This window comes from Pristis pectinata, chromosome 8 (genome assembly GCF_009764475.1).
Source record: "Pristis pectinata isolate sPriPec2 chromosome 8, sPriPec2.1.pri, whole genome shotgun sequence".
In the NCBI taxonomy this organism is placed as follows: Eukaryota; Metazoa; Chordata; class Chondrichthyes; order Rhinopristiformes; family Pristidae; genus Pristis; species Pristis pectinata.
Genome location: NC_067412.1, coordinates 70,932,664 through 70,955,626, shown reverse-complemented (window position 1 = coordinate 70,955,626; position 22,963 = coordinate 70,932,664). Strand labels below are relative to the sequence as shown.

The following is a 22,963-nucleotide window of genomic DNA, read 5'->3' as shown; positions in this document are numbered from 1 at the left end:
TTTTGTGGAGTTAATGTTTGTGGTAACACTCCAGTGTTTTGAAATGCCTGCTACAGGTAGTCTATGTCTCAGATGTATAGCGGAGGATGGGTTCACTGCTACCCCTTAGACCACAAGCTTTGTATCTTCAAATGCTTTTCAGATCACCAGACGGTGTGCTGGTGTATTGAAAGTGATGGTGAATTTCATCATAAATGACTGCCTTCACTGACAGGTAGCCCCTGAGATGTGGGGAGTGGTCCAAGTTTTCCTTTCATGAACCTCAATTATGGGGACCTCTTTTTTTTTAAAGAAAAACAGAAACAAATAATTAATTGATTTGTACATTCTGGTCTGCGCCATCCAATTTGTCTATCACCCTGACCTGAAGTCTATTTAATGGCTTATTGATGCAAGATTGTCTGCCTTAATACAAGCTATGCACCAGGCTCATTTAAAGTGTGAAGTGCCCACCCTCGATACCACATGTTTAAAGCAGGTACATCACATTGCGTGCCTAGATTGGTCACCTGTGGTGCCTCCCACGTACACCACATGCTGCTCCTCATTGATAGCAACTGTGGGGAAAAAAAACCAGATGGTTTTCACCTTCCATCAATTCCAGCGTTGTCATGGTACCACTGACTCACTGTCTTGGATGAAAGGTAATTTTTTCCAGCTCACATCAGCAAAATAGAAGCTGTCCCTCTCAGTTCCTATCAACATCAATGTTCTCCTGGCAATTTTGTATCAATCTTTCTAGCTGACCTTTCAGGTTGAACCGAATGCTCTTCAATATTAGTTTCCTGTTCAGCCCTGAGTTAATCTTAACACCCTCCAATGTGAGTATATGAACTCCTTCACCAGCCCCTTCCCATACACAACCCTGCTCCCATCCAAATTTTCCTTCATCATAATTCAAATATGGGCTAATTTCTGGATGTCGACATAAAATGTTTCCCTTACTCCAAGTCACATAGACCAATTAATGAAAATCTCTGTCACTCTGATTTTATTAAATGGTGGATCAGGCCTGTGAGGCTGAGTGACCTTCTCCTGCTGCTACTTCCCCTGTTACCATTTGCACCAGATCCTGCAGTTTCATTTTCCTTGTTCTTCCCAGCTCTTTTGGCTTTGCTCACATTATATCAAAATGGAGATCGCTGCTTTTAGTTTCAATTGCTCTATGCTTCACTCTCTAAGTATGTGAACTCTCCCATGATCATTTCAGGATGCACCATCCATCTCTCTCTCTCTCTCTCTCTCTCTCTCTCTCTCTCTCTCGCTCGCTCTCGCTCTCTCAATTGTCCTTCATGTCATCTGCTTTGCTACTGATGCTGATCCTTTGGTCACGATCCATGAACAATGGTCTTCCCAAGCCACTAATCACATTACTAATTTCACTTTTAGCAAGACCCACTTATAAAGCAATTGCATCTACCTTCATTTCCCTGTCCTTCATTAATAATTGCTCAAAGACATTCTCCTATATGGGCAGCACCATGTAGTTATACAGTACGTTTATGTAGTTCGGCAGTAATGCCAATGATGCAAACCACAATTGTTACTTACTCAGTTCCAATTCTGGGATAGATTTAAGGATAATTTGGGGTTGTTTGGAAGTTTCAACAGTTAGATTATCAACTGTCTCCCACGCCTGGAGGACTAGCATTTCCTTGGAATATTCTTCATTGTTTTTTTTCTCAGTATTAAACAGCCCACATCAAAACCCTGGATATTTTCCTGACTGTATATGAATAAATTCTCCAAGTAATAATCTATAATCTTCAATCTTCTTTGAATCTTATGACTAAATGACCTCTCCTTGAAGAAGCAGATGCATTCCTGTTGAACTTTCTTTTCTGCTGCTAGCAAATAAGAAGTATTTTGATCAGGAGATTAATTTTTATTACATATATCTACCTTCAATATCTCAACCTCTACTTTTCAGAGATTCTGTCTTCTTATCTACCATTTGTCTTAGCAATGTCCAGTTTTGATAAATAAAGGTAAGTTATAACAATCTGCTCTTCACCAACAATATATATACTGCTCATTATCATATCATAAATGTCCTCAGCTCTTCCATATCTGTTTACAAACCTATCCTGTAAATTATTTCAGTTTTATTGCCTCTGAGATTTTTGTCTAAAAAGATCGATCTGAATATTTTGAGGAAAAGGGTAATTGGTATGTTTACAAAGATGTAAAGCAGCCACAATCATCTCCAAGAGCTGCCCCCTCAGAGAGGGGGAGGATACCACTGACAAAAACACAGCAGTCTATCAAAGCTATAAAAGTTAGTTATTGTGTAAAAGCTCAAATTTTTCTGATCAGATTGAAAAACGCAGATTGTTCCAATCATACCTATTGTAGAATTTTTGGCAAGTTTAATGTCCTTGCTTGTATTCTTAAATCACTAAGGTACAAGCAATAAAGCTCAAAGTAAGTAAAGTAGTCTGAGGCATCTCATTTATAATCCTTAAACTAGTGAATAGCTGACTTCATCCAAACACCAAGACTGGCTCAGTCCCTTGATTTTTCTATTTTAAGTGTTTAAATTCCAGGAGTATATCATACAATTCATTACTCATTATTGACTGAATACAGACCTCCTATTAATTTGTTATGCAATAATTACCAATTAAGTTATTTTCAATTCAATTCTCTTCTCTCATACATGAGGCAGTCACTTAAAATGAACAATTTCAAAAAGGATTATTTCATGTTTTCAAAGAAATTTGTTTTTCAATAAACCTTTCATCTTTTCTCATTTTATGGCAATTCCAGCTTGCCAGAGAGCTTTACTCTCTAAGCTTTGTAAGGGAGAATGAAATACCTTACAGCCTTCACATTGAATCTTGTCCAGAACCTGTAAAATGATAAATAGATTAGATTTCAATTGTCTTAAAATCACTTTGGACTTGAACAATGGTTAGAATTTAGTGGTGTATTTGTAATCCAATGGTAATCCGAGAGAGAACAAAATTTATCTGGAAAATGATATGGTGCATGCAAAGAATGTCTTAAAATTTTAATAACACAGAGTTAAGGGAAGATGAATTACTGTACAGCTTCCACAGGGTAAACCTGCTATTTTTATTAATGTCTGGTTTTCTACCAATGGTTAATTGCCATTTTTTAATGGCTGAGATGAGAGAAGCCCCTAATCTGTCGGCCTATCATTTGCTCTGGATGCTCTTCTAATTTGGCAGCACTATTAAGGCATGCATTGAATTAAGGGACAGGAAAAAATGAGTGGATATCAAGAAGGATGTTGTACCAATAGGAGAAACGGTAATTCAATTTTATTTCCAAGTACCATGGAGCAGATAAGCCTTCAGGGAAAAGACACATTTGTATACTGTATTAGGGAAACACATATTAACCATGTTGCAGAGGCTCAGGTTAAATTGTATCATCAGCTGTCATGGTGGTCTAATGGTTGTCTCCACTTGCTTCTATCACTGTGTGTAAAATTTCTACAAGATGTATAGCAGTAAAATTAATCTTTATTCAGAAAAGTCAGGGAAACAGTGGCCCAGAAATTCAACAATCTATAATGTACCAGAGCACTCCTGTGGTCAATGCAATTGTTTTTCTTTCCTAGAACTTCAATCAGTGAGTGAAATGTGGGACTTAACATGCTTGCTGGAAAAATTAGTGACTTTCCTATTGGAACTTCCATGCATCAGAAGCACCAATGCACAGAGACATCCAGCGTGTAAAGCATCCCGGAGTGCCACTTGTGTGATTTTCACTCATGCAAATGCAGGCCTTCACAAGACAGTTGTGCCTGCTTAAGTAAAAGTTAAGGAGGCTCAATCTGAGCAAATTCAAGCCTATTGGAGTCCGTCAGTAGGAAACACCTTCAGGGCAGGCCACTTTAAGTTAAAAGCTTAGCCCTCGTGCCAGCTCTTGCTCGGTTTGCCTCAGCAATCCTATCTCATGCACAACCCCTACCTCCCAACCTGACTGCAGCCTATAATCCCAACAGTCAATTGAGCCCTCTCTCTGGTGCTGCAGAATGACCCTGGAGATTTTCATTTTACCCCCCCATAAATGATGCCTCACACCTCTGCCCACAACATTGGTCCCATCTCCCCTGCGCATTTCCCATCCTCATCCTAGAAGCCAGGACCTGGATCGATAAACTCCCTGATTTCCTTCTTATCGATAATCTACACTCATTAAGGAAATTTGCATGAAAGGCCCTCAGAGCCATTTTTGAGAAATTTAGATAACCGCAGACGTTTAAATGTCCTAAAATTAAACCCATTAAGGAAGGTTGAGCATAATACTTTTCAGAAGCTTACCCAGGGCAGAAGGCTAGCATGTATTATTTATCTCTGTCCTAAGGAATAAACAATATTTGCGAGCAGGACAGATACAAATTTGCCCCATAAAAATCATTTAACAATATTGGTACCTCTGCAAAGTATATGATAATGGTATTTAATTGAAAGTGACTGTAGAAAGGATAACGTATCGCATGTACTGCTATTCAAAAATACTATGGTGTGAAGGTGTGTAGTAATAGTCAGCATGGAAGATGAGAAATAGTACTTAAAATTAAAAAAGTGCAAGCACATTCTTCAATTTAACAAAAAAAGAATGATTCACTGTTAAAATCTATTCTGTGGCACCAAAGCCAATTATAGTTTTAATGTAGTCATTTACAATCATTCTTCTGGTCTCTATCTGCCAATACATATATCAAAACACTTAAAAGCAATTAATTTGAGGAAAACAACCTGAATGCAGACTGAAAATAAATCTGTGCAATACTACTAGAAGAATGTTTAACATATTAAATTTACTATTTTTGGCCTGACTAACAAAGGTATAAACTGTTGCTTTTATTAATAATTTTCTAATTTGAGAGGGTTTATCTTCCTTTTAAAATTTGGATGCTCTTAAAAATTTAAGTTGCTATCAGTTAAGAGAGACCCAGGGACATGGGTCATTGGGAGCTGAATGAGCAAAGAGAGATCGTTTAGGATGACCAAAGGTTAATTAATGTCACAAACTGGAGCTTAATTCATCTTGCACTGCTTTGAACCTTGTACATTTACAAGCATGCTTCCAGGTCTCATTATATTCAGGGGCCAACAGGGTGACCTCCATGTGAGATTATTTGTACCAGAAGGTATAAAAGGAGTAAACCACATGGTAAGGTTTAGGTTATTATCATTATGAATTTAATATACATTTAATGGCAATGAGCTCCAGGTTTTAACCCAGAATACCTAATTGTCTATAATTTTGTGTGCTCTTATGTTGTCAATTCAAGGACGTTATACTAATCCCATCCTTCATCAATTACATTTGTGTATTTTTCTTTTCTCATTCAGTAGGCATTTTAACAATGCATTATTGAATGAGGGTTTTGTTGTTCTCATGGATTTCAGCCAGTTTTTTTTTTAACCAGCATAAAGCAGTGTGTGGGCTTATGAGGAAAGAATAAAACAAATTACCCATTTTTTAAAAAAATGCCTAACTTTCGCTTTGCTTCCTAATCATAACATAGCTTAAATGTATTTGCATATTTTTTCTATCAGAGAAAGATTTCTATTTTTAACGATATTTTGTTAAATCATTATCTTAAAAAAGCATCTTGCTACACTTTTATCTATCATTACTGTATATCTTCAGCTACTAAATGGGCCACCTTAGAGATTTGTAATTTAAAAGTAAATCAACTTGGATGGAATGAAAGTATAGTGTAGTATAGTGTAGTGAAACATCATAGTGTAAACTTCTACAAATAATACATTGACTAGTACATGTCAAGAATGGCTGTAAAAATTGTGATCTAATCAAAGGAGTTTAGATGGTCAAAACAATGCCTAGTTTGATTTTGTGCTTCTTTCTTCATTTCATCAGCCAATACAGGCATCTGACACTTCTACAATAATCAATAAAATGAAAATAAATGTTGCCACAGCTAAAATTATTGTTAAAACTACATTAATTTTATATTGTGTGTAATTCTGGTTGCCCCATTACAGGAAGGATGTGGAGGCTTTGGAAAGCGTGCAGAAGGGGTTTACCAGGATGCTGCCTGGATCAGAGGGTATGAGCTACAAGGAGAGATTGGACAAACTTAGGTTGTTTTCTCTGGAGTAGTGGTTGAGGGGAGACCTATCATGTTTATAAGATTATGAGAGGCATAGATAGGGTAGACAGCTGAAATCTTTTTCCCATGGTAGAAATGTCAAGTACTAGAGAACATGCACTTAAGATGAGAGGGGAAAAGTTTAAAGGAGATGTGCGGGGCATGTTTTTTTTTACACAGAGAATGGGAGGTGCCTGGAACAGGCTGCCCAAGGGAGTGATGGAAGCAGATATGATAGCAGCGTTTAGGAGGCTGTTAGACACATAAATATTGCTGGGAGTGGAGGAATACAGATCATGTACAGGATGAAAAGAATTAGTTTAATTCAGCATTGTGTTTGGCACAGACATTGGGCAGAAGGGCCTATATCTGTGCCATACTGTTCCATGTTCTATGTTTTAGATGAAGTGTCATGAAGTTATCATGAGCTGCACAGGAGAATATAAGAGGGAGAATGTCAGAGCCAAACAAAATCTGCAAGGTAATCTTGTGGTTATGTCACCAACAGACTTGCTGTTATGTTCTAGAAATTTGCCTGGTAATATAACAGAAACCAACCACTTTGCAACATCCAACACTCAAGTGAGAAGTAGGAGTAGCACTAAATTAGAATTAAGGGGTAATATTTGCAATAGAGGAGACACTACAGGGCACAGTAACACTGCTTGTCTACACTAACATAATTAGTGCATCAAAATTGGCAGAGTTGCAACAATGATTTTGACCAGGTTAGGAAGTAGCTTGAAAGGATGACATTAATGGGAGCCATAAGAAGCAGTGAAGGTCTGTCTGGCATTTTCTATGGTGTGCAAAAAGGGACAATCTACACAGGATTGTTCATATAGTTGACAAGTAATAGTCAAAGAATCTCTTGTTTCAGATTAACAGGTGTGTCTGTTACAGCTTGGTAAATGGTATCTTTTGCATCCTCTTCAAGTTAATGTTCCTCTTTTGGTTAATGTTTCTTTGGTCTTTATGGCCTCCCTTCTTGTAGTATACCATAAGGAAACTTCGTATTAATGCTAATATGATTGACATGATGGACAAAAGGAATATCTTAGCTGAAATACATATTGCAACTACTATTCCCCTCCAATTACCCATGACATCTCACCCGAGTCAAGTACCTGAAATGCATCTTCTACAATCTAGTAATGCACTCTATGACCAATGACAGAGGTATGTATTTTGAAACAGATCAACTGTAATTTTGAATATGCAAAAGCAAATTACTGCAGATGCTGGAAATCTGAAATAAAAACTCCAAATGATAGAAATGTTCAGCAGGTCCGGCAGTATCTATGGAGGGTGAAACAGAGTTTGTGCTTCTGGCCTATCATCTTAAATTAGAACTGGGATAAGTCAGACATGAAACAAGTTCTAAGCTTCATTGGAAAGGGGAGAAAAAAGGGGAAGATGTGTGATAGAACTGAGATTGGGAATTGTTAAATGACACAAGTAGTGCTCATGGCTGAAAGAATGCAGTTAAGGTACAACTGGAGATAAATGAAAGCTGAGGTGTAAGAAAATACTGAGTGCCAGAAACATGAGCTACAAGGCAGGAATGGGAGATTCTTTGAAATTGCTAGTTCATTGTTCAATCCTGAAGCCAATAATGTGCTGTTCCTTGAGCTTATGTTGGGAATAATGTAGGAGGCAAACGATAGGTCAGAGCAGGATTTGGATGGAGAATTAAAATGACAAGCACGGGGTCACCCTCACGGACTGAATGGAAGTCTTCTGCAAAATGGTCATCCAATCTGGGTTTGGCTTCTCCAATGCAAAAGAGGCTTCATTGTGAACACTGAATGAAGTATACTTGACTGGAAAAGTGCAAGTGATAGAATGATTGTGTTCTTGGATGGTTGAAAGAGGTAAAAGGGCAGGTATTGAATTTCCTACAGTTGTGTTCTGAAAGTGTACATGGGTATTATCATTTATGGCTACAGTGGATAGACTTGATCGTTCAATGCCACACTAAAGACTTACCTTTCTACATCAAAGAATGCAAACACAGTGAGTTGCTTGAACATGAGGACACCATGGAAAGAAGCTGAGCATTCATTTGAATGATATGGCAACATCAGAAAAATGTAATCTTGAATTGAATGTAGAAAGAAGCACTTTTTGCTGCAGGCATAGACTCCTTGGGTCTGGGAAAATCTTGCCACACAACAAACTTTTCTATGATCTTCTCTTCTGTGCCATGTAAAGTTGAATGAGCACACAAGGCAACTGTGAGTTCCTTTGTATATTTGTGCACAACTTTGTAGATGTTCCCCAATAGTTGACTAAAACATAAAGTTCATTATGGCTGCGAATTTCCCATTTACCTCTGGGGCACTGCCAATAGGAATATGGTTGTCGGTTGGTTGCAGTAGATGACATTACTTCTTGCTGCCTTCTTTTGTAATGCAAAGTCTCTGAGGAATGAGGTAAAGAAACCAAGAAAATGGATTGCTTTGGTCCATACTCTCAGGAGTAAGGGTGGCATTCTGTGATACTTAACCAGCTGGCCTGCCTCCATGGCTCCCCTATTTATTTCAAATATGAAAATATCTGAAATTGTTCAGCAATGAGAAATTTATTATTAACTCTTTATAATGAATGAGAGTGGTGATAAGTAGTTCCACAGCAGAAGGCACTAGGATCTATGATGGTGTAATAGTTGTTAGCTGAGAATAGCCAACCTTGAATATGCACTTCTATTATTACATTACGATCTAGGGCTGCACCTAATATGGACATGATCTACGTCTTGTTTTAACAAGGTAATGATGGAAACAGGGTTATATGATGTCATCACATTATCGCCATATTATCTAAACAGACCTACCTCTCTTGCTGCTGTAGCGTCAGCTGGAAGTGATTCCAGAAAATTAAAAGAAAAACCATTTTCCCTTCTTTTTTCCCCCTCATGGCTTGCTCGGCCAACATCAGTCATAATGAAGGGAAAATCCAGGTTTAAAAAGTTTAATGGTAATGTTCAAATCTTTTTCTGTAACCTACTAAATGGTTCCTTCAAGTCACCTTCCCATCTCTGATTGTTAAATAGCTGATGTCAGATTCAAAAGACATCATCAGCATTTCTAGTTTTGATTGAAATAAAGTCAACATGTCAGTTTTAGATACATTAATGATGAGCTTAATTAATTTATGTGATTAAGGTTGTAGAGCAAGGGTTATTCACTATTAATTATTACTCAGTGAGACTTCATCCATGGACAAATTGTGAAAACAAATCCATAAACAAGTTTATTATATTTATTGCAAGAAAATAGATCCTTGACTTTTAACACTAGCAGTCCACGAAAGATTGTTTCTAAATTAATCTTTGCAAATTTTGCTTGTGGGTGCATAATTGTGGTTAGAAATCCTGCCTTCACATAAGATGTAAAATTACAACATGTATGCTTTTTTACTGGCACCAAAGAGTATGGGCTAGAATGAAGATTTATTCTATTGAATTCAAAGTAGTCAATAGACATACCTGTGCTGTTTACATGCGGTAAACTATACTTTCTAACGGCTTCTCTTTATATTTTTTTGTGTTTAGGAAAGAAGAGCTCAATAGCATTTAATTATCAGGTGCCATGATCAGATGAATAATATTATTGTGCCATGTGTCTGTAAATATTTTCTTTTTGTTAAGAAGCCATTTAAAAGCCTACGAATCATTGAGAAAGATAAATAATGCATACATATGATAGTCCTCTGTCAACTTAAAGTAGTTGATGCTTTAAAGTTTTTAATGCCCTGCATCTGTGCCAACAGAAATGTATAGGCTAAAATGTTAGCAAATCTCACATGAACTTAAGTACAGGTTTGCTGTTCCAATAATTACATTTGCAAGACAAATACCACAGTTAATTCTTGAGGATAGTAAATAGCTGAATTTTTTTTTTACAAACCATGAGCTGAGCAGTACAAATAAATATTGTTAAAGAGACCTCAAAAAGAGGGAGTGTGGGAAGGATCCATAAATCTTAAATTAGATAGGCTGAATTGAAGAAAGTGGTTTTCATTCAGCTCCTGATTCCCAGGACTGTTTGGCATTGGTAGAGCCAATGATTGATGGAACTATAAAGGTCACCAAAAGCACAAATATGAGTTTAGCAACAGCCTTGGTTTTAGAATATGATTTTGGAAATCTCTAAAGTTCCAGTAGTTATTCCTTTGGAAAAAAATACTGATTACAGGGTACAGGAACTGGACTAGTAATAACTGGTTCCTATATCCTTTATCAGAGTTTATTTGCACTGTGACTGTTTCCAATCAGAATTATATTCTGCATCACAGCTTTTTGGGTGGTCTCAGAATCGGAGGACGCTAAAGTTATCTCTGCATACTTACAATGTCATTATCATTCTACTTATTTCATCACAAGATGGTGAAAAGATTTTTTTGTTGAAGTATTTGCCAAATAATTCCTAAAGTTCAATAGTGAAACTCAATTTATTTTTTAATCTTCAGAAGGAGTGTCTTCTGCAGCTTTGGTGTACTAATTGCTTATTTTACAATTGGTGTGCAGTTTCAAAGTTATGCCTGAAAGCAACAGAATCCCTCTTTAAGAATGCAAAGGACTCTCCATTATCATCATTGTGCATGGTTATTATCTTAACCTAGGTGCTGAGCAGGATATCTGTAAGCCTGTGTGCTGCTGGGTTCAGATATGGTTGCAAGATAAAATATGATTTTTGTAGCTGTGTTACTTTCCTTGTGGGAAGAGCAGGATTGCTCCATTTATAATTCCTTGTTTCTTCTCATGTACCACTGCCATCATACTTTGTTGAAAGTAATAGGTGTCGAGAACTTTTCAGAAATCTCTCGGGTCTGGTTTGGATTCCCACTGGGTGTACACTGGTTTAGTAGCAGACTCTGAAGGCAAGATTTTATGCACCTTGACAAAGGCAGTGTATCCCCATCAACATATAAATTAATAATGTCTGATTATGATGCATGAAGTGCATTGCTCTGTTCTGGAGCCTGTTGTGGCACAATTTTGGTAATGAAGCCCAGCCTTAGAAATAATCTGGCCTTCTGAGATTCACTGGGCTGCATAAAATTCTTCTACACCCTAAAAATGTGCTAGGATGGCATGTAGGATGATGACTATTTTGCTTGTTGTCACACTGCATAAAAGTATAGTTACTAAGAGCTGAATAGCTTCCTTCTATGCCTATAATATTTATGATTCTATGATCAGAGCCTTGGTTGGAATTAACAGGGTGATACTGTGCTACCTGGTGCTTCTCTCTCAAGACCAGGTCCCCAAATAGCCCAGTGGCTGATGTATGGCAACAGATCACAAGAACACAACAAAAAGGAGCAGGACTAGGCCACTTGGTTCCTTGTCCATACTCTGTCATCTCATAAGGTCATAGCTGATCTATTACATCTGTATCTATTTCCAGCACTAACCCTTTATATTTTGATTCCCTTAATATCTAAAAATGTGTCTATCTCAGTCTTAGATGTAGTCATTGACTGAGACCTCTCAGATAGGGAATTCCAAAGATTCACCACCTGCTGGGTGAAGGAATTTCTACTGATCCCTGGCCTACATAGCCACCCTTTACTTTGTGACTATGATTTCTGGTTCTAGATAGCTAGCCAGGGGAAATATCAAATTTACATCTGCCCTGTTAAATGCTGCTAGAATTTTGTACATTTCAATGAAATCATCTCTCATTGTTCTAAACTCTAAAGAGTGCATTCTCATTCAAAGGTCAAACCTTCCATCCCAGTAATCATTCTGGTGAACCTTGGTCTTCCTATCACTTGTATATCCTTCCTCAGGTGGGCAGACTGGCCGCAATACAGAATATTCCAGATTCACTCTTGCTTGTTTACTATCATATGTTTTAATGTAGTTTCCCAATTTGCTATAGACACTTCATGTCTCCTGCCTTCTAAGTTAGTCCTAGTCACATTTCAAACCGTGGTTTTAGATTAAACTAAAACACTTCCAAGTTTTATATAAAACTCTATCACTGGTATTAGTTTATTATTATCTCTTGTACTGAGGTACAGTGAAAAACTTGTCTTGCATACCTTTCATACAGATCTATTCATTAAACAGTGCATTGAGGTAGTACAGAATAAAAACAATAACAGAATACAGAGTAAAGTGTCACAGCTACAGGGAAGTGCATTGTGATCACTATTCCCCAAAGGCTCTTAACTACCAGATCATCAATTAACCCTTTCTCATTACACAGTTCTTGATCTAGTATGTTGTTTCCTTAACATACTGATTTAGAAAGTCACCTCTAAGACCCTCCATGAGTTCATCTCCACACAGTTACTGCTCATATAATTTGCCTGCTCTATGTTTAGATTAAAGTCCCTCATTATTGTATTAAACTTTAATAGGCACCTCTATTTTTCTGATTTATACTCTGCCTTGCCACACCATTCTTATTTAGGGACCTGTAGACAATTTCCATCAATGTATTTTGCCCCATGCTCCATTCTTAGCTACATCCAAAGTGATTTCACTTCTTGGTCCTTGCCCAAGATCCTTCCTCATTAGAGCCATTATCCCATTCCTTAATATCAGGGCCTCCTTTTTCATTTTGATTTTCTCTCCTGAAAGTTAAGAATCCTAGAATATTTAATTTCTAATCTTGGTCACTTTGAAGCCATCTCTCTGTAACGGGTATTAGATCATATCCATTTATTTTAATTTGTGCTATTAATTCATCTACCTTGCTGTGAATGCTGTGTGCATTCAGATAAAGGGCCTTCACTTTTCTTTATTTCCCTCTACTGTGACTCTATTTGGAGCTATGCACTTATGTTTACACTGCCCCTTCCTGACAGAATCTAGTTACTGTTATCTATTTTGCCACACTGCACTATCACTATGTCTTTTTAACTTCCTAAATTTCCCATCGCCAAAGACCACTCCTGCCAACAGATATGGGCATGCTTTGTACCTCTCTTCTTCTTGAGCAGTGTCTTGGAACCAATTTCCATTTTGGTTTGGTGGGCTCTAAGGTAGATAATAAGTCTAATATGGGAATATATTATGGTTCCCATAATAACTCTTTGCTGGGAGATGTGGGTAGATTAAAAGTCCAGGTTTCAAGTAACAGTTCTGGGATGGGGAGGGAGGTGCTCAATGGGAAAAGTGAATTGGTAGTTGGTGTGGGCTTGCAGGGCTTCAATATGCTCCTCGCAGTTTGTTTGCTAGATTAAATTGATTGATCGATTGGCCAGCGAAAGTTCGGGACTTCTGAAAAGACAGCAAAAGGAGTCTGCAGAACTTTTTAATGGCATAAACAATGGATCTTTTAGGGAAACTGAACTAATGTAAATCTCCTCTTTGATGGGTGGGAGAAGTGGTTCCCTAGTGGAATTTACAATGCTGTAGAAAAACAAGGTGGTTTTCCTGTCCAAGTACCCAGCCATTTACTAGCTTCCCCAGTATCAATTTGCACTCCAACTCCAGGAAAGCTTGGCGTAGGAATTGAGTTACTCTGATTGCTTATAGACTTGTGCAACTAAAAGATGCAAATCTGTCACAATATCTCTTAATGTTTCCCCCAACAGATGTTGGGTTATATCATTTCCGGGCTTTGATATATAGAACCATAGAACCATACAGCACAAAACAGTCCCTTCGGCCCACCATGTTGTGCCGTCCATCAAACCACCCTCACACTATCTAACCCATTCCTCCCGCATATCCCTCTATCTCACATTCCTCCATGTGCCTATCCAACAGACTCTTGAACCTGTCCAATGTACCTGCCTCCACCACCACCTCAGGCAGTGCATTCCATACACCAACCACTCCCTGGGTGAAAAACCTCCCCCTGACATCTCCCCTGAACCTCCCACCCATAACCTTAAAGGCATGCCCCCTCGTCTTGAGCACTGGTGTAACATGAAATATTTTCATGTAACCATAAATGTATTACTGTCTTAATAAAATTGATTATGGTGGTAAGATAAACGTGTGAATATTTTTACATTCATCCCTCTAGTACATAAAACCAATTTAATTTTAAGCATCTGTTTGGCTGAACTGGTGAATTTCTCAAATCTCTGTCAGAAAGTTGTGTGTTTAAGCTTCACTCCAGGATTTAAGTACATATGGGTTGAATTGTAGGGATTGTCCACTTTAACTTTGACAAAGTTACATGGAAACTCCAAAGAAACATCGTCAACAGTGTTCGCACTATTTCTCCAGAGTTTGTGTATCCATGACCAGTACTGTAAGCCCTTACATTGCTTTCAATGAAAACACTTCATGGAGATCAAGTTGATGGATTGATTAATTCCAAATCTGTTGCCTTACTATAACTCATTTCTTATTTTGGCACCATTTCTTTAAATAAAGAAATAAAATTGACTCGCACCAAGTATATTTAGTTTCCAGTTGGGCAATGACTTCTGTTGCATTCTAATACTTTCACCTGTTCAATAAACAACCCTGACAAGTTTTTGTGTAGATTCCAAAAACGGATTTTTTAAAAATTGTATTTATTGTAACTGTTTTTTTTAATGATTAACCGATTCTTACCTCGAAGATGTACACGTATAACTTCAAACTTCCAGCTAACATTGATGTACAATAGGGGTTTTCTCTATGATCAGTGAACTGGCTGGGACATCCTGTAATAGGGAATGCAGAGTCTGTAAAGAAAACAAAATGTTCAGTCTTTATGTATGAAGCAAGTTTGCATTCCTGAACTAAATACAAACTGAGCCATTCATTAACTACACCATAATGGCCTCTCACTTGCATTGCTCCTCGTAAAATTTACAGCAAATAGTAGCACCATAAAAGTATAACAGTAAAATAGGAACTGAAACCTCTTGCATCAAGTCCCCATTCCTTTACATTGCCCATGAAATATTTGACCTTCCTCCAGCAAATAATGTTGGCCTACACGTTGAAAGGGATGGGGCCAGGACATCCACGGAAGGGTCATCAGGGACAATTCCACCTCCTTTCCTTTTCCATCTGTGTAGAGAGGTACAGTTAATGGTTCAAGTTGGAGACCATATCTCGGAACTTAAAGGGAACATTGTAATGAAAGCTCTTGGACCTGAAACATTAACTGTTTCTCTTTCCATAGATGCTGCCTGTCTAACTGAGTGTTTCCAGCACTTTCTGCTTTTATTTCAGGTTTTCAGCATCTGCAGACTTTTGCCTTTCATTATTTTCTAAGTGCTCAGTTACCACTTCCTAATTACTCATGTCAAGCTAATTGTTAATGCTGGTTCTGATTGTTAATATGAATATCTGTCTGAAAGTTGCATGAAGCAGCTGAGTATCAATAGAAATAAAATAAATAATCCACTGTAGCATTGCAAATTTCATTCTAGGGACTTCCCTGTCCATTCTCAAAGGATACCACGTTACGTCATTTTTTTGTTAGTGTTATGAAAAGTAAAGATTTATGACAAATGAATTCACTTCCACCGAGGTTGTTATTGGAAATAGTTGACCTCACCTTCCTGCCAGGTGCTGATTGAGAATGACATGAGCATGGCACATGTATTGCATGTGGAGCCTAGACACTCATCCTGACATTCCTTTTGGGTTGTTTTGAAATTTGCAGGCTCAAGCCCAGCTTGGGTTGAGGAGCATGTTTGGAGCTCTCAACAGAAAGTCCACCCTGCCCTGATGGATATACAGCTGAATTCTTTAAATCCTTTTCTGATATTCTTGTTCCCTAGTTAGCCAAAATTTTTAAAGATGCCCTATCAGTGGGTAAACTACCACAATCTTTCCATGAAGCAACTATTTCTTTAATTCTTAAAAAGGATAAAGATCCCACTGATTGTGCATCTTATAGACTTATTTCTTTACTAAATGTAGATTCCAAAATATCTTCCAAAATATTGGCCTTTAGATTGGAAAAGGTTCTTCCACAAATTATCTCTGAAGACCAAACAGGATTTATTCAGAATCATTATCTACATTTTAACATTAGGAGATTAATGAATATTATATATACCCCTTCATCCCAAATTCCAGAATGTGTTGTTTCACTAGATGCTGAAAAGGTGTTTGACAGAGTCAAATGGGAATATCTATTCAGCACACTTCAAAAATTCAATTTTAGTCCTAAATTTATATCTGCAATTAAAATGATTTATTATGCACCAATGGCTTCAATACTTACTAATAATCAAAGATCTCCTTTGTTTAGGCTTTTTCGAGGTACTAGACAAGGTTGCCCGTTAAGCCCTTTATTATTTGATATTGCTTTAGAACCTTTGGCTATTGCACTTCAGGATTCTTCAAATATATGTGGTATTACTCGTGGACAGAAGATTCATAAGATATCTCTTTACGCAGATGACCTGTTACTTTATATTTCTAATCCAGAGGAATCTATCCCCGCAGTACTATCACTATTAGATCAGTTTAGTGTTTTTTCTGGCTATAGATTAAATTTTAATAAGAGTGAACTTTTTCCAATAAATATACAAATCCCAATTTATAGCCAATTACCTCTTAGATTGGTAACTGACTATTTTATGTATTTAGGTGTCAAAATTACTAAGAGACATAAGGACTTATTTAAAGCTAATCTACTGCTTTTAATTGACCATGTTAAACAATTATTTACTAAATGGTCCCCACTGTCTTATCATTGGTAGGCTGAATTAATGTGGTTAAGATGAATATTTTACCAAAATTTTTATGTTTATTTCGAGCGATTCCAACTTTTGTTCCGAAATCTTTTTTTGACACTATTGATTCTAAGATTCTTTCATATATTTGGCAGAATAAAAACCCAAGGCTAAGTAAGAAATATTTACAAAAACTAAAAAAGGATGGTGGTATGGCCTTGCCTAACTTTAGATTATATTATTGGGCAATCAATATTTAATTTTTTGAATACAAGATTCAGATGTAATTCAACACCCCAAATGGGTACACCTTGAGTCCCAATCAGCACTTGAATTTTCATTAATTTCTATTTTAGGAGCTCCACTCCCTTTTGCACTTACCAAATTGGGTAAACATATGATTAACCCAATTGTTAAACATGCAATACAAATATGGTTTCAATTTCGTAAGTTTTTTGGATTGAATAAATTTAATCTATCAAGTCACATTCAATCTAATTTTTTCTTTCATCCGTCCAGAGTTGACTCAGCTTTTTCCATATGGAAAAGGAAGGGAATAGTATGTTTTCGTGATTTATTCATTGATAACTGTTTTTCATCTTTTGAACAATTGTCTAACAAATTTGCCTAGATCACACCTTTTTCGATATTTGCAAATCAGAAATTTTTAAAAAGCTACTATATCCTCTTTTCCCACACCTTACAAAACTAAAATTATGGAAAAAATTTTTGGTTTTAATCCTTGTCAGAAGGGCTTGATAGCAATAATTTATGATTTAATTATGAAAATTCGTTCAGAACCACTGGACAAAATTAAGAATGAATGAGAAAGTGAACTCCAGACATCTATACCTACAGAGACTTGGAAGAAAATTCTTCATTTATTTATTACATCTTCAATGTGTGCCAGACATTCTTTGATACAGTTTATGGTAGTTCACAGGACCCATATGTCAAAAGATAAGCTAGCTTGTTTTTATCAACATAGAAATCCTATATGTGACAGATGTAAATCGAATGTGGCTTCTTTGACACACATGTTTTGGTCCTGTCCTCTTCTGGAAAAATATTGGAGAGATATTTTTAACATTATTTCAAATGTATTGAAGATTGATTTACAACCTCATCCTATCACTGCAATTTTTGGTTTACCAAGGATAGAACCTGGCCATCTATCTGCCTCTGCTAACCGTATGATTGCCTTTGTTACATTAATGGCCAAACGATCCATTTTGCTTAAATGGAAGGATCCAATACCCCCTACTACTTTTCAATGGTTTTCTCAAACTATATCATGTTTAAACTTGGAAAAAATTAGGAGTGGTACTGTTGATCCTTCGCTTAAATTTGAGGAAGTTTGGAGTCCATTTATTCAATATTTTCACATGATATAGATCCCCTTATAATAACCTTTCAACTTAGAGGAACGGAGTTGATGACATAATATTGCTCTGTTTCTATTGAGAAATTTTAGTCCAGTTTTTTTTGTTTTTTTAAAATTTTTTTTCTTTAGCTTAGTTTGGTTTGATATATTGTTTATAATTTTTCTTATTGTTTTGGGGATTTTTTTTCTTTCTTTTATATTTTATAATAAATCTTTTTCTTTTATATTATATTCATTCACTAACAGATCGTTGGATCTACAGATTTTTTTTTACTTTATTGTTCTTTATAATTATCCATGTCATGATTGTTCTCCTGATCTCTTTGTATTACATGTATAAACATTGATATATTAATCTGAATTAATTTGAAAACTAATAAAAAGATTGAAAAAGAGAAAAAAAAAGTAGGTCCAAATATTGCCTGTACTTCAAGGGAGCTGCAGGCTTTAAAGGAGGGAGTGGATAGGATTTGCTAGGTTTTGGTTGTCACAACTTCTGAAAGTTGCTGGCATATTTGATCTCATCATGGTTGCTAGAAGTGATAACTTCAACATCAATGAACATCACTTTAATAAATAGAGGGAATAGAATTCCTTCCTTGATTTATAGTAGAAACTGTTCTTGGGCCAATTCTGAAGTGACTGTAGATTTTTTACTCAAATGAAAGGATCAGCTAGGACAGTGAAGTAAGAGTAGCCATGCAGCCCCTTCCCTATGCTTCCTATGCAATAGAATCATGGCTAATCATTATCCTCAGTGCCACTCTCCTGCACTAACATCACATTCCTTGATTTTCTTGATAATAATAATCAATCTAGGTCTTAAATGTCCTTTGGGTAGAGGATTCTAAAGATTCTCTCTCCCCTGGATGAAGAACTTTCTTCTCATCTCGGTCCTCAATGCCAACCCCTTCCTTTGAGACGGTACTCTACTTCGCGACATCCCAGCTAAGGAGGTCCTCTACAACAACCCTTTCAAGCATTTAAAAAAAAGTGAATGTTTCAATCAGATAATCTCCCATTCTTCTAAATTCTAGAGAGTTTAGACCCAGATCTGCTTAAATTTTGCTTCATAGGACAAAACCCCTATCCCAAGAATCAAACTGGTGAGCCTTCAGTATATCTTTGTATATTATAGAATATTCTTGGGTAGGGAGACCAGACTTGTACACAATATTCCAAATATGTTCTCACTAGGGCCCCGTACAATTGCATTAAGATGTCTTTACTCTCATAATCAAGTCCTTTTATGGTAACAGCCAACTTATTAATTGCTTACTGTATGTACATGTTAACTCCCAGTGAATCATGTACAAAGAGAACCAGATGTCACTCAATACCAATGTCATCTTTCATCATTTAGAAAATACTTCATTTTTCCATTTTGTCTATCAAAATGTATGACCTCGCATTTTTCCATGTTATATTCCATTAAATTAGATTGTCTCACCTCCAAAGCCTTTGCATCCTCCTCGCAATCCACAATATCACCTAGCTTTGCATCATCAGTAACATGGATATATGATACTTGGTCCCCTGACGTCCTAGCATTGATCCTTGCAGCACCCCACAAGTCACAGCCTCGCAACCAAAAATTACATATGATCCCCACTCTCTTTTATGTTTATTAACCCATTCTTAGTGCATGCCAGTATATTGCCTGCAATTCCATGTGTTCCAATTTTTTTTAATAACCTGTGTGGCATTTTTATTGAAGGGCTTCTGAAAGTTCAGAAACACTGCACCTTTGCTGTCCCCTTGCCTTTTCTGTTCACTACAAACTCAAACAATTCCAAAAGGTTTGTCATACTGGCTTTCCCTTTCATAAATTCATGTTCACTCTGCCCATCCTATTATTCTTTTCCAAATCCTTGTCATTTCTTTAATAATGGATTCCAGCATTTTCCTTACTTCTGATGTCACCCTAACTGATCCATTTATTTTCTTCCCCCTTCCTTAAATAATAACATTACATTTTCTATCTTCTGTATCTGTAGAATTTATGGAACGAAGGAAGGTGACATCAGTGCGTCATTATAGAACATAGAACAGTACAGCATAGGGCAGGCCATTCAGCCCACAATGTTGTGCCGATCTTGATGCCAATTTATACTATATGTCCTCCTCCTGTGTTTCATCCATATCCCTCCATTCCCTTCATATCTGTGTGTCTATCTAGAAGCCTCTTAAACTCCACCAAACTACCTGCTTCCACTACTACTCCTGGTAACCTATTCCAGGCACCCACCACCCTCTGCTTTAAAAAAAACTTGTCCCACACGTCGCCTTCAAACTCTTCCCCCCTCAAACCTTAAAAGCATGTCCTCTGGTGTTTGACATTTCTACGCTGGGGAAAAAATTCTGACAGTGTATCCTATCTATGCCTCTCATAATTTTAACAACCTCTATCTGGTCTTCCCTTAGCCTCCAATGCTCTAGGGAGAACAACCCAAGTTTGTCCAAACTCAGATCCCCATCATCATATCTTTCAAAAGATTGAGATACATCTCACCAGATTTATTGGCCTTCAGTTCCTTTTAGTTCTCCAGTACTATTTTTTAACTAGTGCTAATTTCTTTCGGTCCCTCCTTCACTCTTGATCCGTTATTCTCCATTATTTCTGGGAGCCTTCCTGTGTCTCCTTCTGTGAAGATAGTAATAAATTATTTATTTAATTTCTATTCCCTTCCTCCTTCCAAAATATAACTTTTCCTGTCTCAGTTTGTAAGGAATCCATGTTACTCTTGTATTCTACTTTCTCTTTCCTTCTCGATTTCTTGATTCTCCTTTATAGAATTCTGAAACTTTCTTAATTCTGTTTGCTGCCCTTTCTATTTTTAACTTCTCTTCTTATCCTAGACTAGACCGCCTTACAGGTTGAGTATTTGTGTCATAACTGGATATATATATTGACTGTGACCTCTATAAATTCTTAAATGCTATCCCTTTCAAATTTACTGTCATGTATTTTAATGTGGTTTTCCAATCTACCATAGCCAACTTGCATCTTTTAGCCTGCTTCCTTTAGATTATCAGTTGGTTTATAGTTGACCAAATAATTTTCTCACATATGATGAGTATCTTCCTTAAAAGGCCCCTTAACCATGAAATGATGAATTAATCTTTTTGCATTGCACTAAAATAGATCTGAAATAATAATCAAAGTTAACAGTGTAGTGGTCTTATTTCATTCCAACAGTCATGGTTATTATTCATTGCTCCAGAAGGCAAAATTGTGAGAAATTGGACACATGTTGGCATGATGCTCCTCATTCTTGACTTAAATATTTCAGATGGGACCTACTTAGTTCTGTTTTGATTACACTAGCATAAATATATGTGATGTATAAATTAGGAAAAATCTAAACTGCTGTATCTGCCTAATGTTTTAATGGTGTCTGCCTGGGTTCCACCTGTTTATTTGATGAATGTGATTAGAAAATAAACCTTACATTTGTTTTTTTTTGCTGCTCAGACCTGCAGTTTCAGTGTGAATCAATAACTCACATTCATTGTGCACCTGTGCCTGGTGATTCATTATGAGCAACTCGTCAAAAGATAATCACATCCAGCTTTATAGACTGGTGATGCTGCCTGATTACAGAGTGGAGCTTTCAAGCACAAATTAATGCACAGTATCATTAGAGCTTATGATTTATTGCAGTAAATGGTTCATTATTGTTCAGATCCACTGAGAAACTAGCACTTTCACTGCCTCTGGGACATTTATATAGAATTACCTGGACAACAAATTATGGGAGGTGCAGAGATTTATGACATATACTGCTCCACTAAACCTCATGCTGTGGAGATTGTACGTTGCGTATTCAGTTGTGACAAGATTTTAGTACTTTATCATCATTGCTTTTGCTTAAAGGTTCAACTAAGGCTCACTTTCACACTATACCTCATGATAGGAACAGTCTCACTACAACCACAGAAGTTTGAATAACAGGAGAAAGCCTTTCAGTTCATGAGAGCTGATTTAATTTAAGAATCACAATAGGAAGTCCGACCCAAACCATGCATTGTTAACACTGTGAGTCCCAGCCATTTTATGACCCAAGTCTTGTTTTTATGCTGGCTGGGAACTGCAAATGCCAAACTAGTGCTCTGAAGTAGTTCAACGGTTGGGGAGAAGAGACGTACAGAATTAAGGGCTGGGGGTGAGGTGGGAAGAACTACCAAGGGTCAAATTCTGTTTGTGGACCCAGGAGGAGCATACCAATGCCTACAAAAATTAGGTTATAAAATACTTCGGCAGTTTTTATGAGCGACCATTAAGTTTGCTGTTCAGCAATTTGAATAGCAGTACACATGTATGCAATGTCTGTCCACTTGTGCGTGAAATTTGCTATGTTCCAAGTATATCATCCATTTCTTACAATGAATTGTATTTATTTAGTGCCTATAACAGGAAAAAAATCCAAACAACCCAGAGTCAAAGAATATGTTAGGAGAGACGTGGTCAAAAGATGGATTTTTTCACAGGAATAATGGGTGAATGGGAGTTAATGCAAGTTATGAAATAGTCAGCAGAGTTTCAAGTTTAAAAGTGTGGAAGTTAAGAGGTTAGCCAGGATGAGAATCTCAGATGCAGATTCACTAGGTGTTGTCATGTTGAGAAACAACAGTTGTAAGCAAATATTAGCTCCCACTACAATTCACCTATCACCGAAATAGGTCCACAGCAGACCTCATCTCTTGAGCATCTGGATAGTAAAGACACCTATGGCAGACTATAATTTATTGACTACAGCTCCATCTTCAATACCATAATTCCAAGCAAAATTCTAGACCTGGGACTCAACACCTGCCTTTGTAACTGGATCCTTGACTTCCTGACCAACAGATCGCCATCAGTGAGGATAGGCAGCAATACC

The 22,963-nt window shown here is 37.0% G+C and overlaps 1 long non-coding RNA gene across 1 annotated transcript; it reads right to left on the bottom strand.

The window, feature by feature from the left end:
- Positions 1 to 267: 267 nt before the first annotated feature.
- Positions 268 to 14,736, bottom strand: LOC127573059 (uncharacterized). The gene is made up of 3 exons (XR_007956746.1): positions 14,631 to 14,736; positions 2,819 to 2,851; positions 268 to 278 (listed from the first exon to the last, which is right to left on the bottom strand). It is a non-coding gene; the product is annotated as an uncharacterized LOC127573059 (long non-coding RNA).
- Positions 14,737 to 22,963: the final 8,227 nt, after the last annotated feature.